This window comes from Triticum aestivum, chromosome 1D (genome assembly GCF_018294505.1).
Source record: "Triticum aestivum cultivar Chinese Spring chromosome 1D, IWGSC CS RefSeq v2.1, whole genome shotgun sequence".
NCBI classification, from domain to species: Eukaryota; Viridiplantae; Streptophyta; class Magnoliopsida; order Poales; family Poaceae; genus Triticum; species Triticum aestivum.
The window spans coordinates 155,076,926-155,095,483 of record NC_057796.1 but is presented as its reverse complement, the minus strand read 5'-3'; positions in this window follow the sequence as shown (position 1 = coordinate 155,095,483).

Sequence of the window (18,558 nt, the reverse complement as noted above, 5' to 3'; positions counted from 1 at the left end):
TTATTAGGCTCCATTTGTTGCTCAAATTCTTTTGCCACAATCTGATTTTCACTCTTATTTTTCTCCTATTTTGCTTTATTAGCTCTATGAATAGCATCTTTCAAAATGGAATCAGGAGTCATAGGAAGCAAAGTAATATTTGTATCCATATGAACAAGAGTATACTGATTGTTTCTACCATGGTGTACATAATTTTTTATCAAATCGCCATGGTCTACCAAGTAATAAGGAACATGCTTGCATGGGTACCACATCACAATCAACATAATCAACATATGTAGAGATACTAAAATGCACACGAACTGTACGAGTTACCTTAACGTTGCCGCTGTTGTTGAACCATTGGATGTAGTAAGGATGTGGATGTGGTCTTGTGGTGAGAGATAGCTTCTCCACCATCTCCATGCTAGCCAAGTTGTTACAGCTCCCTCCATCTATGATGACGCGAACAGAACGTTCCTTCACAACTCCCTTTGTATGGAGAAAATTATGCCTCTGATTTTGCTCAGCTTGTGTGACCTGCACACTCAAAACACGTTGAGTAACTAAACATTCATACCTCTCAGCGTGTTCTTCACGTGTAATCAGAGCCAAAGTCTCCTCATCATAGTCACTAGCCGACTCATACCCACCATCCTCAGTAGCAATCATCACACACTGAGATTTGCATTCTCTCGCATAATGTCCTCTTTCCTTACAATGACGACAAATAATATCACTTGTGTGCCCTGTTGATGCCATGGAAGAAGAAGAGCTCTGTGCAGGCCCGGCAGGTGTGCTCTTGGAAGATAGAGGTGGTTGTGCCTGCTTTCATGTATCACGGTTGGAGGTGGCACCTGATGGAGGTGCCGGTGCAGTAGAATGTGTGGAAGTAGCACGCGGTGTCCATAATGAAGGTCGACCTGCAGAAAAGTTAGTCCGCGCCAATGCCTGTCGATCCTGCACTTCACGTTCAGCTTTACAAGCAAGATGGAATAAACGAGTGATATTATTATACTCCTTATACTCTAGAATGGTCTGAATCTCTCGATTTAGTCCACCCGTAAAATGTGCAAGCATAGCTTCATTCTCCTCAACAATACCACATCGAATCATGCCAGTTTGTAATTCCTGATAATATTCTTCTACAGAATTTTTTCCTTGTCTTAAGCGCTGCAATTTTTGAAGTAATTCACGTTGATAATTGTTGGAAATATGCCCCAGAGGCAATAATAAATGGTTATTATTATATTTATTTGTTCATGGTAATTGTCTATTATTCATGCTATAATTGTATTGTCCGGAAATCGTAATACATGTGTGAATGCATAGACCACAACGTGTCCCTAGTAAGCCTCTAGTTGACTAGCTCGTTGATCAACAGATAGTCAAGGTTTCCTGACTATGGACATTGGATGTCATTGATAACGGGATCACATCATTAGGAGAATGATGTGATGACAGGACCCAATCCTAAGCATAGCATAAAAGATCGTGTAGTTTCGTTTGCTAGAGCTTTTCCAATGTCAAGTATCTTTTCCTTAGACCATGAGATCGTGCAACTCCCGGATACCGTAGGAGTGCTTTGGGTGTGCCAAACGTCACAACGTAACTGGGTGACTATAAAGGTGCACTACGGGTATCTCCGAAAGTGTCTGTTGGGTTGGCACGGATCGAGACTGGGATTTGTCACTCCCTGTGACAGAGTGGTATCTCTGGGCCCACTCGGTAATGCATCATCATAATGAGCTCTATGTGACTAAGGCGTTAGTCACGGGATTATGCATTGCGGTACGAGTAAAGAGACTTGCCGGTAACGAGATTGAACAAGGTATTGGGATACCGACGATCGAATCTCGGGCAAGTAACATACCGATATGACAAAGGGAATTGCATACGGGATTGATTGAATCCTCGACACTGTGGTTCATCCGATGAGATCATCGTGGAACATGTGGGAGCCAACATGGGTATCCAGATCCCGCTGTTGGTTATTGACCGGAGAGGCGTCTCGGTCATGTCTGCATGTCTCCCGAACCCGTAGGGTCTACACACTTAAGGTTCGGTGACGCTAGGGTTGTAGAGATATGTGTATGCGGAAACCCAAAAGTTGTTCGGAGTCCCGGATGAGATCCCGGACGTCACGAGAGGTTCCGGAATGGTCCGGAGGTGAAGAATTATATATAGGAAGTCAAGTTTCGGCCACCGAGAAAGTTTCGGGGGTTACCGGTATTGTACCGGGACCACCAGAAGGGTCCCGGGGGTCCACCGGGTGGAGCCACCTATCCCGGAGGGCCCCGTGGGCTAAAGTGGGAAGGGAACCAGCCCGTAGTGGGCTGGGCGCCCCTCCATGGGCCTCCCCCATGCGCCTAGGGTTGGGAACCCTAGGGTGGGGGGGCTTCGCACTTGCCTTGGGGGGCAAGGCACCCCCCTTGGCCGCCGCCCCCACCCTAGATGGGATCCCTGGCCGGCGCCCCCCCTCCCAGGGGGCCTATATAAAGGGGGGGAGGGAGGGCAGTAGTATGACAGCCTTGGGCACCTCCCTCCTCCCCTGCAACACCTCTCTCTCTCTCGTAGAAGCTCGGCGAAGCCCTGCCGGCATCCTGCTACATCCACCACCACACCGTCGTGCTGCTGGATCTCCATCAACCTCTCCTTCCCCCTTGCTGGATCAAGAAGGAGCAGACGTCGCTGCACCGTACGTGTGTTGAACGCGGAGGTGCCGTCCGTTCGGCACTCGGTCATCGGTGATTTGGATCACGGCGAGTACGACTCCGTCATCCACGTTCATTGGAATGCTTCCGCTCGCGATCTACAAGGGTATGTGGATGCACTCCTTTCCCCTCGTTGCTAGTATACTCCATAGATGCATCTTGGTGAGTGTAGGAAAATTTTAAATTATGCTACGATTCCCAACAGTGGTATCAGAGCCAGGCCTATGCGTAGTTACTATGCACGAGTAGAACACAAAGCAGTGGTGGGCGTTGAGTTTGCCAATTCTTCTTGCTGCTACTAGTCGTTTCTTGTTTCGGCGGCATTGTAGGATGAAGCGGCCCGGACCGACCTTACACGTACGCTTACATGAGACAGGTTCCACTGACTGACATGCACTAGTTGCATAAGGTGGCTAGCGGGTGTCTGTCTCTCCTACTTTAGTCGGAACGGATTCGATGAAAAGGGTCCTTATGAAGGGTAAATAGAAATTGGCAAATCACGTTGTGGTCATACGTAGGTAAGAAAACGTTCTTACTAGAAACCTACAAACCACGTAAAAACCTGCAACAACAATTAGAGGACGTCTAACTTGTTTTTGCAGCAAGTGCTATGTGATGTGATATGGCCAGAAGATGTGATGAATGATATATGTGATGTATGACATTGATCATATTCTTGTAATAGGAATCACGACTTGCATGTCGATGAGTATGACAACCGGCAGGAGCCATAGGAGTTGTCTTTATTATTTTGTATGGCCTGCGTGTCATTGAACAACGCCATGTAATTTACTTTACTTTGTTGCTAAACGCGTTAGCCATAGAAGTAGAAGTAATCGTTGGCGTGACGACTTCATGAAGACACGATGATGGAGATCATGATGATGGAGATCATGGTGTCATGCCGGTGACGAAGATGATCATGCTGCCCCGAAGATGGAGATCAAAGGAGCATAATGATATTGGCCATATCATGTCACTATTTGATTGCATGTGATGTTTATCATGTTTTTGCATCTTATTTGCTTAGAACGACGGTAGTAAGTAAGATGATCCCTTATGATAATTTCAAGGAAGTGTTCACCCTAACTGTGCACCGTTGCGAAGGTTCGTTGTTTCGAAGCACCACGTGATGATCGGGTGTGATAGATTCTAACGTTCGAATACAACGGGTGTTGACGAGCCTAGCATGTACAGACATGGCCTCGGAACACACGCAATACACTTAGGTTGACTTGACGAGCCTAGCATGTACAGACATGGCCTCGGAACACGGAGGACCGAAAGGTCGAGCATGAGTCGTATAGAAGATACGATCAACATGGAGATGTTCACCGATCTTGACTAGTCCGTCTCACGTGATGATCGGACACGGCCTAGTTAAACTCGGATCATGTTTCACTTAGATGACTAGAGGGATGTCTATCTGAGTGGGAGTTCATTGAATAATTTGATTAGATGAACTTAATTATCATGAACTTAGTCTAAAATCTTTACACTATGTCTTGTAGATCAAATGGCCAACGTTGTCCTCAATTTCAACGCGTTCCTAGAGAAAACCAAGCTGAAAGATGATGGCAGCAACTATACAGACTGGGTCCGGAACCTGAGGATCATCCTCATAGTAGCCAAGAACGATTATGTCCTAGAAGCACCGCTAGGTGAAGCACCAATCCCACAAAACCAAGACGTTATGAACGCTTGGCAGCAGCGTGCTGATGATTACTCCCTCGTTCAGTGCGGCATGCTTTACAGCCTAGAACCGGGTCTCCAAAAGCGTTTTGAGAAACATGGAGCATATGAGATGTTCGAGGAGCTGAAATTGGTTTTCCAAGCTCATGCCCGGGTCGAGAGATATGATGTCTCCGACAAGTTCTTCAGCTGTAAATTGGAGGAGAACAGTTCTGTTAGTGAGCACATACTCAGAATGTCTGGGTTGCATAACCGCTTGTCTCAGCTGGGAGTCAATCTCCCGGATGACGCGGTCATTGACAGAATCCTCCAGTCGCTTCCACCAAGCTACAAGAGCTTTGTGATGAACTTCAATATGCAGGGGATGGAAAAGACCATTCCTGAGGTATATTCAATGCTGAAATCAGCTGAGGTAGAAATCAGAAAAGAACATCAAGTTTTGATGGTGAATAAAACCACTAAGTTCAAGAAGGGCAAGGGTAAGAAGAACTTCAAGAAGGATGGCAAGGGAGTTGCCGCGCCCGGTAAACCAGTTACTGGGAAGAAGTCAAAGAATGGACCCAAGCCCGAGACTGAGTGCTTTTATTGCAAGGGAAGTGGTCAATGGAAGCGGAACTGCCCCAAATACTTAGCGGACAAGAAGAAGGCCGGCAACACCAAAGGTATATGTGATATACATGTAATTGATGTGTACCTTACCAGTACTCGTAGTAGCTCCTGGGTATTTGATACCGGTGCAGTTGCTCATATTTGTAACTCAAAACATGAACTACGGAATAAACGGAGACTGGCGAAGGACGAGGTGACGATGCGCGTCGGGAATGGTTCCAAGGTCGATGTGATCGCCGTCGGCACGCTACCTCTGCATCTACCCACGGGATTAGTTTTAAACCTCCATAATTGTTATTTAGTGCCAGCTTTGAGCATGAACATTGTATCTGGATCTCGTTTAATTCGAGATGGCTACTCATTTAAATCCGAGAATAATGGTTGTTCTATTTATTTGAGAGATATGTTTTATGGTCATGCCCCGCTGGTCAATGGTTTATTTTTGATGAATCTCGAACGTGATGTTACACATGTTCATAGTGTAAATACCAAAAGATGTAAAGTTGATAACGATAGTCCCACATACTTGTGGCACTGCCGCCTTGGTCACATTGGTGTCAAGCGCATGAAGAAGCTCCATGCAGATGGACTTTTGGAGTCTCTTGATTACTAATCATTTGACACATGCGAACCATGCCTCATGGGTAAGATGACCAAGACTCCGTTCTCCGGAACAATGGAGCGAGCAACCAACTTATTGGAAATCATACATACCGAAGTGTGCGGTCCAATGAGTGTTGAGGCTCGCGGAGGATATCGTTATGTTCTCACTCTCACTGATAATTTAAGTAGATATGGGTATGTCTACCTAATGAAACACAAGTCTGAAACCTTTGAAAAGTTCAAGGAATTTCATAGTGAAGTTGAGAATCAACATGACAGGAAAATAAAATTCTTACGATCAGATCGTGGTGGAGAATATTTAAGTCACGAATTTGGTACACACTTAAGGAAATGTGGAATATTTTCACAACTCACGCCGCCTGGAACACCTCAGAGAAACGGTGTGTCCGAACGTCATAATCGCACTCTATTAGATATGGTGCGATCTATGATGTCTCTTATCGATTTACCGCTCTCATTTTGGGGCTATGCTTTAGAGACTGCCGCATTCACTTTAAATAGGGCTCCGTCGAAATCCGTTGAGACGACACCGTATGAATTATGGTTTGGGAAGAAACCTAAGCTGTCGTTTCTAAAAGTTTGGGGATGCGATGCTTATGTCAAGAAACTTCAACCTGAAAAGCTCGAACCCAAGTCGGAAAAATGCATCTTCATAGGATACCCTAAGGAAACTATTGGGTATACCTTCTACCTCAGATCCGAAGGCAAGATCTTCGTTGCCAAGAACGGGTCCTTTCTGGAGAAGGAGTTTCTCTCGAAAGAATTGAGTGGGAGGAAAGTGGAACTTGATGAGGTGATAGTCACCCCTTCCGAACCGGAAATTAGCGCCGCGCGGGAAAATGTTCCTGTGGTGCCTACACCGACTAGGGAGGAAGTTAATGATGATGATCATGAAGCTTCAGATCAAGTTACTGAACTTCGTAGGTCCACAAGGACACGTTCCGCACCAGAGTGGTACGGCAACCCTGTCCTGGAAATCATGTTGTTAGACAACGGTGAACCTTCGAACTATGAAGAAGCGATGGCGGGCCCGGATTCCGACAAATGGCAAGAAGCCATGAAATCCGAGATAGGATCCATGTATGAAAACGAAGTATGGACTTTGACTGACTTGCCCGATGATCGGCGAGCCATAGAAAATAAATGGATCTTTAAGAAGAAGACGAACGCGGATGGTAATGTGACCATATATAAGGCTCGACTTGTCGCTAAGGGTTATCGACAAGTTCAAGGGGTTGACTATGATCAGACTTTCTCACCCGTAGCGAGGCTGAAGTCCGTCCGAATCATGTTAGCAATTGCCGCATACTATGATTATGAGATATGGCAGATGGACGTCAAAACGGCTTCCTTAAGGAAGTGTTGTATATGATGCAGCCGGAAGGTTTTGTCGATCCTAAGAATGCTAACAAAGTATGCAAGCTCCAGCGCTCAATCTATGGGCTGGTGCAAGCATCTCGGAGTTGGAACATTCGCTTTGATGAGATGATCAAAGCGTTTGGGTTTACGCTGACTTATGGAGAAGCCTGTGTTTACAAGAAAGTGAGTGGGAGCTCTGTAGCATTTCTCATATTATATGTGGATGACATACTATTGATGGGAAATGATATAGAATTCTTGGAAAGTATAAAGGCCTATTTGAATAAGTGTTTTTCAATGAAGGACCTTGGAGAAGCTGCTTATATATTAGGCATCAAGATCTATAGAGATAGATCAAGACGCCTCATTGGTCTTTCACAGAGTACATACCTTGACAAGATATTGAAGAAGTTCAATATGGATCAGTCCAAGAAGGGGTCTTGCCTGTATTGCAAGGTGTGCAGTTGAGCACGGCTCAATGTCCGACCACGGCAGAAGATAGAGAAAAGATGAGTGTCATCCCCTATGCCTCGGCCATAGGGTCTATTATGTATGCCATGTTGTGTACCAGACCTGATGTAAACCTTGCCGTAAGTTTGGTAGGAAGGTACCAAAGTAATCCCGGCATGGAACACTGGACAGCGGTCAAGAATATCCTAAAGTACCTGAAGAGGACTAAGGATATGTTTCTCGTTTATGGAGGTGACGAAGAGCTCGTCGTAAAGGGTTACGTCGACGCTAGCTTCGACACAGATCTGGATGACTCGAAGTCACAAACCGGATACGTGTATATTTTGAATGGAGGAGCAGTAAGCTGGTGCAGTTGCAAGCAAAGCGTCGTGGCGGGATCTACATGTGAAGCGGAGTACATGGCAGCCTCGGAGGCAGCACAGGAAGCGGTCTGTATGAAGGAGTTCATTACCGACCTAGGGGTGATTCCCAATGCGTCGGGCCCGATGACTCTCTTCTGTGACAACACTAGAGCTATTGCCCTTGCGAAGGAGCCCAGGTTTCACAGGAAGACCAGGCATATCAAGCGTCGCTTCAACTCCATTCGTGAAAGTGTTCAAAATGGAGACATAGATATTTGTGAAGTACATACGGACCTGAATGTAGCAGATCCGTTGACTAAACCTCTCCATAGAGCGAAACATGATCAACACCAGAACTCTATGGGTGTACGATTCATCACAATGTAACTAGATTATTGACTCTAGTGCAAGTGGGAGACTGTTGGAAATATGCCCAAGAGGCAATAATAAAATGGTTATTATTATATTTCCTTGTTCATGATAATTGTCTATTGTTCATGCTATAATTGTGTTATCCGGAAATCGTAATACATGTGTGAACACATAGACCATAACATGTCCCTAGTGAGCCTCTAGTTGACTAGCTCGTTGATCAATAGATGGTTACGGTTTCCTGACCATGGATATTGGATGTCATTGATAACGGGATCACATCATTAGGAGAATGATGTGATGGACAGGACCCAATCCTAAGCATAGCATAAAAGATCGTGTAGTTTCGTTTGCTAGAGATTTTCCAATGTCAAGTATCTTTTCCTTAGACCATGAGATCGTGCAACTCCCGGATACCGTAGGAGTGCTTTGGGTGTGCCAGACGTCACAACGTAACTGGGTGACTATAAAGGTGCACTACGGGTATCTCCGAAAGTGTCTGTTGGGTTGGCATGGATCGAGACTGGGATTTGTCACTCCGTGTGACGGAGAGGTATCTCTGGGCCCACTCGGTAATGCATCATCATAATGAGCTCTATGTGACTAAGGCGTTAGTCACGGGATCATGCATTGTGGTACGAGTAAAGAGACTTGCCGGTAACGAGATTGAATAAGGTATTGGGATACTGACGATTGAATCTCGGGCAAGTAACATACCGATATGACAAAGGGAATTGCATACGGGATTGATTGAATCCTCGACACCGTGGTTCATACGATGAGATCATCGTGGAACATGTGGGAGCCAACATGGGTATCCAGATTCCGCTGTTGGTTATTGACCGGAGAGGCGTCTCGGTCATGTCTGCATGTCTCCCGAACCCGTAGGGTCTACACACTTAAGGTTCGGTGACCCTAGGGTTGTAGAGATATGTGTATGCGGAAACCCGAAAGTTGTTCAGAGTCCCGGATGAGATCCCGGACGTCACGAGAGGTTCCGGAATGGTCCGGAGGTGAAGAATTATATATAGGAAGTCAAGTTTCGGCCACCGGGAAAGTTTCGGGGGTTACCGGTATTGTACCGGGACCACCGGAAGGGTCCCGGGGGTCCACCGGGTGGGGCCACCTATCCCGGAGGGCCCCGTGGGCTGAAGTGGGAAGGGAACCAGCCCCTAGTCGGCTGGGCGCCCCTCCATGGGCCTCCCCCCATGCGCCTAGGGTTGGGAACCCTAGGGTGGGGGGCTTCCCACTTGCCTTGGGGGGCAAGGCACCCCCCTTGGCCGCCGCCCCCACCCTAGATGGGATCCCTGGCCGGCGCCCCCCTCCCAGGGGGCCTATATAAAGGGGGGGGAGGGAGGGCAGTAGTATGACAGCCTTGGGCGCCTCCCTCCTCCCCTGCAACACCTCTCTCTCTCTTGTAGAAGCTCGGCGAATCCCTGCCGGCATCCTGCTACATCCACCACCACGCCGTCGTGCTGCTGGATCTCCATCAACCTCTCCTTCCCCCTTGCTGGATCAAGAAGGAGGAGACGTCGCTGCACCGTACGTGTGTTGAACGCGGAGGTGTCGTCCGTTCGGCACTCGGTCATCGGTGATTTGGATCACGGCGAGTACGACTTCGTCATCCACGTTCATTGGAACGCTTCCGCTCGCGATCTACAAGGGTATGTAGATGCACTCCTTTCCCCTCGTTGCTAGTATACTCCATAGATGCATCTTGGTGAGCGTAGGAAAATTTTAAATTATGCTATGATTCCCAACAATAATAAGGTGGAACCCAACGAGTACACATAGCAGTTTTCAAAGCAGCCCAAGTAGCTGGAATGGAATATAATCTACAATGTTCAGACCACCAAACACATGGAAAACTAGTGAAAGCACAAACAGCAGCAGGAACACGTCTCTCCTCAGGATATTGTAAGCATGTAAACTGTTGTTCAGTTTCTAACTCCCAAGTAAGATATATATCAGGAACATATCTACCCTCAAATGGTGGAATATTCAATTTTAGTTTAGGAAGATGGTCATGAGCTTGTACCTCAGGTGGTGGTGCAGCCCTACCTTGCGATGATATGCATGAGGACGACCTGGTGGTGGTAGTGCTGGTGGTTGCACGTAGTTCTGATTTTGATCAACCTCAACCTCGTAATGGTCCTCCACCTCTGAAGTAGCAGCAGCAGGAGCTACAGAAGCATCAACAGTAGGTACACCGGCACCAGAAGTTTGACCAGGCTCAAGGGGAATGTGCTGTGCACATCCCACTTGATTTGGAAGGCGATGTTGTTGTTGTTGTTGTTGTTGTAGAGGTGCGACAGGTGCAGCAAGCGGTGGAAGACGCGCAAACAGTTCATTAAATCTGTTATCGAGCTTTGTTTCGAATGTCTTCTCAAGGCCAGTGATCTTCTCCATGGCCTCTTCAAAATTGTTCAGCACATCTTGCACCTGTTCAGTCATCATTTGCTGAAACTTGTCATGGAGCTCCTTGTTCGTTAAGTTCTCCCAGTCAATCTCGTCGACTTGTGATCCTGGCATGGTTAGCAACAATAGAAACACACAAGAATATGATCCTACAGACTAGTTGTAGCGACCGGACCTCAGACGGTCAAGCCTCTGTGTATCTGTGCCATCCCTGGATCAGTATGCTGGCACACATAGTACATCAATGTATATATCAAAGTGCAATCACATGTATAAATAACGTAAAACTGATATATACCTCATAAGTCTCAGCGGAAACAAACAATCGGGTGTGGAGTCCCATCAACGCCATTGGCAGGTTGAGTGTAGACTGTAACCCAACAACAAAACTCACTCGTCATGGAGATAATCCTGCAACATGATACGTTGCAACCGTGTAGGTCAGTACATTGAATGTACCAGCAAGATCACAATAAGAGAAAGCAGATGATAAAACTATTCTATATGCAATATGGCTTTGTGGCTCTATGTCTGAGTTTTGTTTTGCGTAAAAGCTGGTTTATTTTCCCTACATCAAAGGAATATCAGGAGTCTGTACTACGGAGATTTCTATCATGGCATGGTTCCGCCAACCGATGCCTCATTGCCTGAATCATCATAAGTTGCCCACAATTAAATTATCAGTCTGGTGTTGAGAGTTCCGAGATAGATCCAAGTCCAGAGACTGAAATTGTCCGTAACCGGGGACACGGCTAATCGATTAGGAGTTTCGAGATAGATCCAAGTCCAGAGGCTCAAATTGTCCGTAACCGGGGACACGGCTAATCGATAAACCTAATCGATGAGCCGTGCCCCAGTTACGGACAATTTGAGCCTCTGGACTTGGATCTATCTCGGAACTCTCAACACCAGACTGATAATTTAATTGTGGGCAACTTATGATGATTCGGGCAATGAGGCATCGGTTGGCGGAACCATGTCTTGATAGAAAACTCCGTAGTACAGACTCCTGATATTCCTTTGATGTAGCGAAAATGAAACCAGCTTTTACGCAAAACAAAACTCAGACATAGAGCCACAAAGCCATATTGCATATAGAATAGTTTTATCATCTGCTTTCTCTTATTGTGATCTTGCCGGTACATTCAATGTAATGACCTACACGGCTGCAACGTATCATGTTGCGGGATTATCTCCATGATGAGTGATTTTCGTTGTTGGGTTACGGTCTACACTCAACCTGCCGATGGCGTTGATGGGACTCCACACCCGATTGTTTGTTTCCGCTGAGACTTATGAGGTATATATCAGTTTTACGTTATTTATACATGTGATTGCACTTTGATATATACATTGATGTACTGTGTGTGCCAGCATACTGATCCAGGGATGGCACAGATACACAGAGGCTTGACCGTCTGAGGTCGGGTCGCTACAGATATGGTATCAGAGCACATGTTGACTGTAGGATGTGGCCCTAGAAACTGGAAAGCCCTAGGATAGGATATCTCTAAAAGTTTATTTTTAAAAAGACTCTTACTTCTCGTCTTTTCTAATTTTTTTCAAGTAGTCCCTCTTACCTCCAATAGCCGGAGTATACCCTTTTCCCTTTTGACCACACGGAGGATCAACTGAAGCCGCTCCAAGAAGTACAAGATATCGGACAACTGATGGTCATTTCAGTTTAAAGAGGATTTCTCCATGCGTTGGAAGAAGTGCAGCTGCAACAACAGAAGACTCCGAAGACTTTGGAAAACTCCGAAGATTTATTTGACCCTTAGAAGAACAAAACCCTTGTTATATACTTACTTTAGATGCGACGATTTGTGAGCTGTCATTTGTTTGATGTTTTTCCGACAACCACAAAACAAAACATGTTTCTTCAAAACTATTGTTTGTATTGCGTGCATCTCCCCCTATCTTCCGTATCTCATCCCAAAAACACTTGGACCCAATAGATGATGAATGAAGATGGATGTGCATTTCCGAGATTTATGACACAACCGGAGGTAGCATAGTGGATACGGAACATGGAAGATCGCATGAAGGAGCACTGTATTGAAGGAGAGTATATGGTTCCATACACCCTACGATGGATCACACAAGGTGCTGCAAAATGGCGAGAGATACATCAAGCTATACAAGGATGGAATGGAGCAAATGCTTGGGAAGAATTCAAGACGATTCTACCGAGGTCTCGTTTTATCCAGAAGCCCGGTGACAGTAAAATGAAGCAAGCTTGTGCATGGAGTGGAGAAATAGGACACACCCAGGAGGAACACAAGGATGGATGCCCACATTGTGAGGAGAATCACCCAGCCGAAGAATGCCCAACTGGGCAAGTTACTTGTTTCCTGTGTGAAGGAACTACACACTACCCTGGTTAATGTCACATTTATCGCAAGGTACAAAAAATTACCAAGCAGCAGAAAGAAGCCCTTAGGGAAAGTTTAGAGGAACCCGTGATGAAGGAAGTTATTGAAGACCCTGATGGTGAAGGCCTAAACAGATTTTTCGCCCAAGCCTGCTATTCATGTGGAGAAGAAGGACATTTTTCAGAGTATTGCACGAAGGAAAGCCAAGAGTATCTCGAAGACTTCCCGACAGCAGAAGTGAACTTTGACCCTCAGGAAATAGAAGCTCTGATCATTACGGACAAATCCAGGAAGAGAAAACGAAGGCATCCTCAGAACAACCCAATTTCTGCAGAGAAGGACCTCGGTCATATCACTTGTTACAGGTGTAAGGATTTAGGTCATTACGCTCATAAATGGCCACAAAAGAAGCTAAAAATCCAAGGAGCATACATAATCATCAAGAAGCCTCGAGACTTGACGGAAGTCATTTGCTTTTGATGCAAGGAAGCCAGACATTATGCTAATGAATGTCCCTACAAGAAGGAAGCCGGAGCTGAGTAGTTGGAATTTTGATATTGGTAATAAGTTTAGTAGGAAGCAATTGTTTCCATAAGGATATGGAGTTGAATTTATGTAATGAGTGCTCATATATTGTAATGAATTCATGAAATCAATAAAGTGTCCAAAATCCATATGTTGAATTGTATGATTTGTTATGCTATGAACTCAAATCTGGACCAGTTTCGAGGATATGAGAAATATGGTCTATGGATGAAATTCTGCATTTCATTTTTAAGGCTGGTAGTACTCTCTGAGAACACCTAATTTATGGAAAGGAAAATTTATTCCCTGGAGTCTAGTTTGGACAAAATGAGTTGGAGTTTTGGCTTTTGATATGATGGAATGAAGTGAGGTGTAATGTAGAAATATGGAAACAAGAGTTACTCCAAGGATGAGTTAAAGTTGTACAAGTGTTGAAGTGGGCCAGAACCCACAGGCCCAGGAATTAATAAGGATCAAGTACTCCCAGGAAGAAGAAATTTTGGAAGAAGTTGTGATTTCATCAGCAAATGTTTCATAGGAGATTATGCAAAAACCTAAGAGTTGTGAAGAACGATAGATGTTTTGTTCAGCTTGCAGAATTAATGGATATACCCGAACCCAGTTCGAGGACAAGAGAAATTCTGCAATGCTTGTGAGAATGCCCGAGTGTTAGAAATGCGAGATCTGCTAAACCTTATACAAGGTAATGATTCGGGTGCGGAATGGGTTGATCACCATACTGACTTACTCTTGTCATTCGCTCTTGCTATTTGGAATGGTAAATCAGACTCACCCATAGTAGAGAGACGACGATGTCAAACCTTGTTTAAACCATAGAATGGTAGGACGATTTATCCATGTACAGGCAACCATTGCCAATCATACTTATACGGTGAGCTTTAGCCCAGACCCATTTGCTGCAGGAAAACCATGAATGGCTCACCACCATGAGGTTCCGATAGTTGCTTAGCATTGGCGACAGACCGGTCAGCTAAGAAGACCCATTCTCGGAAGAACCTCACCAGGATGAAAGGACAAGTGTTTTAGGAAAAGGGACCCCGGAGTGGGACTTATCATGAAGATATGAGAAGACCGACACCGTCAACCCAAAGGATGGAGTACATGAATTTTGTTGAAACCATAACCATGCTTCTAAGTGTGGTAGACTAGACCATACCGATCAATGGAATTGCTAGAAGACCCCCAAACCCCAACCTTTCTTGCTAGCATCTTCGAATCTCGAGGACGAGATTCATTTTAAGTGTGGTAGGTTTGTAACATCCCAAATTTTGGAATGTTATATTAATTAAATAAGTTTTATTGTTGCGTGATTGATTGAGTGAAATTGGGTGGAATTTGAAACTTTTTGAAAGTTGAATGAGAGGGAATAAAAGGACTTTCCCAAACTTTCTTCTTTGCATTTGATCTCCATGAATTCAAATCCATTTCATCACAAAAACCCTAGAGTGAAGATGATATGAATTCTTCCATTTAATTAAATGAAAAGGGATTTGAATTTGATTTGGAAATATTTCAAATTCAGAAACTTTATGCAACTCAATGATTTTCATGAGAGAAGATAAAATGACTTCTTCAAATTATAAGAAATATAGGTTGGAAGTTAAAAGAATCAAATTGAAAGTCATTTGGAAGTATTTTGAAACCCACCTTCAATTTAGGAGTTATTTGCCTTTTTTCAAATTATTTCTCTCCTAAAACATAATAGACGGAAATAAGGGTAAAATGATTCCCTTCAATGGAAAATTTGGAGAAATGTTTTTGGAAATAATTTTGGTATTTTAAAAGATGATTTTTATTGGGTTTTATTGCAATAGAAGCACTGTTTGACATTTGTGAATTTTTGTGGATTTATTTGAACTTGGAAAATAGTTCATGTTGTGGGAAATATTTTTCTAAAATTTTTGACATATTATATGACTATATGTAATTTGTTTTTATTTTGTTTCTTTTTTTGTTGTCTGTTCTTATAAAAAAAACCAGCGCAGGCTGGCGCTAGCCGCCAGGCCCAGCCGTCGCTCCCGAACCGCGGGCCACCTCCACTTGGGCCCCTCTCCAACGCCAAAGCACTATCGCTCGGACGACCGAACCCCTCTCGCTCTCGCTCGCCTCTCTCTCTCTCTCACTGACAGCGGGGCCCACGTCTTCTTCTTCCTCAAGCCACGCCCTAATCCTGCACGCGCACAAGTTCGTTCCTGCCAACCCAAATCCTCGCGAGATTCGCTCGATTGGTTGCCCATCGCGCAAGCCCGCCTCCCTATAAATAATGCCCTACTCCTCCTCCTCCGATTTTTCGAAAAATCTCAATATCTCGTGCCCCAGAGCCTCACCTCGATCTCGCCGGAGTTTGCCTCCAGGAGCTCCTATTGCCGACCAAATCTGCCGCCACTGGAGGTTTCCCGAATCCCTATTTTCCTCTGTCCGCTCCTGCTTGACGCGCTTCATATCCCTGACCCTTTTCTCGCGCAGATCCGCACGGGAACGACGTCCCCGACGCCTCCCGCATCTCGCCGGCGCTGCCGCTGCTCCAGCCATTCGCCACTGTCGCCACAGGCCGCCCCCGAAGCTCACGAGGTCACCCCGAGTTCGCCTTCATGCTCCGCGCCCCGTTCGACCCTTCCCCGAGTCCGGCGACCACCAAGACGAGCGCCACAACCACGTCCGAACGACGTCGTCGTCGTCTTCTCCAAGTCCGGCAACCCCGTCCAGTGAGCATCAACCACCACCGTCCGATCTTTGTTTTACGGCGTAGATTAGATCGGAGTCAATAGTTAGGGTTTTCTTAAGTAGATCGGTTTTATTTACGGTTTATACTCGGTTTAAACCTGACCGGTTCGCCGGTTTTCTCTTATTAAACGCACGCAATCAGTTTAGTTAAGTTTCGGCCGAGCGTCTTTTAACTACCGATCACCCACCTGTTTACCCTAGTAGCAATAGGCCACGTAGCTAGTTCCCAATTTGTTTTTGTTATTTTCGTTTCTGTTTTAAAAACAGAACAAGTTTCAATCTTAGATTGCTTGTATCTTTTAGCCTGCTTAATGTTTTTGAGTGATTCGAATTGCACTGTGTCACAAATTTTGTGAAGTTTCTTTTAGTAACTTGAAATTTTGAATTTGAGTAGATAAATCTGAGTTATTTCAAATATGCTTCAAACACTGTTTTGGCTCTAGTTTGAATTCTAGAATAGATTTTCGATTGAATCTTTTTGCTACTGTTTTGTTATTGTTTTGTCTATCCAGTAGCATATAGTGGCCTGTTTTTAGTTTATTTTAAATTAGGTTTATTGTGAAAACAGTACTGTTTTGCTTATGTAGTTGTTTTAGTCATATAATTAGTGTTTTTAATTGTTTTTAGTTAATTCTTTTTGTAAATTTTTACATGTTGTCATATGTTTCTGTTAGACTCCGGTAGATAAATTTTTGTAGTTATTTATTAGTGTTTAGCTACTGTTTTAGTATTTGTTTGTTTAGTTCATAGTGAGAGTTGATAGAAATAGTTTTATTAGTTTTAAAGTAATTCTTTTTGCCACTTCAATATATGTTGTCATTGATTCTATATTTAGAAGTAAATTAGTTTTCATAGTTATTTTAGTTTTTTTTATTGTCTTAGTGTTGTGTTAGTTGTTATAGTTTTTCTAGTGTTAACTAGATAGTTATAGTAGTTTTTATATTAGTTCTTTTTGCTAGTTATTAATTTATTAAATTATTTTATGTTGTTGCAATAGAATTATATTTTCTTTGCTGCATAAAAGTTATTAGAGTAATTTAGTGTTGCTATGAGAGTATTGACTGTTATTGTGTGAGTTGGTTTCTCCCTTGTTTTCCTGAAGTTTTCTTTGGAATTCTATTTGGTTTTCTTTGACTTCATTATTGTTTTATTTATTGCTTTTTGATTGTTATTTTGATTGCTAGTATTGTTTGCTAGGATTATTGCTTATATGAGTATAATATTTGACTATATAGATTTTCTTGGAGTGACGAATAGTTTATCAAAGATTTCGAGAGCGTTATTATCTTCATCAACTTACCAGGCAAGTTCACTTTGACCATGTTTTTCATACCTATGTTTTATTTGCATGTAGTAGCACCCTTTCAACAACCCCTCCAGTAGTGTTATTGAATCTTGTAGTTGAGTAGAATGCATGAGGTAGGAACCCATCTCCCTGTTACCAAGCCTGGGACGTTATATAGTTTTAATGCTACGCTATAGTAGACGGGGTTTGGTATGAGTGCACGAGAGTGGTGTGAAGAAGAAGGACTCTACGTCAATAACAACAACTCCATGATGGAATCTGCAAGGACTGCATCTTCAAGGCCTCAAGACTTCAAGACTAGAGACAAGAATTTAATGCACACTACTGGGTGAAGGACGGTTGACGGGCACCCTGGAGCAACCAGTGGATGGCCGGGATGCATGGAGAAGTGCCATGACATCTTGCGGAAAGCCTCACCCAGAATCAAAGAGACGGAAGAATACTTCATGCCCGGAAGCTTACCTGTGCAACCGCAAGTCACTATGGGCTCTGGCTTGGTTGACCTTAGTGGTGACTCTGGCTGGGACGGTGCTAGCAGATGTAGAACTACGGTAGGATTGGATGAGCACTGGACAGTGGTCAGGGGAACTCTTCGGAAGACCATGTTTCGGTCGTCTTGTTCTCAAACACCCTGAAGTGCGAGAACGTAAAAAGAGGGATCGAATCTTGCGGGTAAAGTGTACAAACCTCAGCAGAGGGTTAAAACCTAATCGATTAGCCGTGTCCCCGGTTACGGACAATTTGAGCCTCTGGACTTGGATCTATCTCAGAACTGTCAACACCAGACTGATAATTTAATTGTGGGCAACTTATGATGATTCGGGCAATGAGACATCGGTTGGCGGAACCATGTCATGATAGAAAACTCCATAGTACAGACTCCTGATATTCCTTTGATGTAGCGAAAATAAAACCAGCTTTTATGCAAAATAAAACTCAGGCATAGAGCCACAAAGCCATATTGCATATAGAATAGTTTTATCATCTGCTTTCTCTTATTGTGATCTTGTCGGTACATTCAATGTACT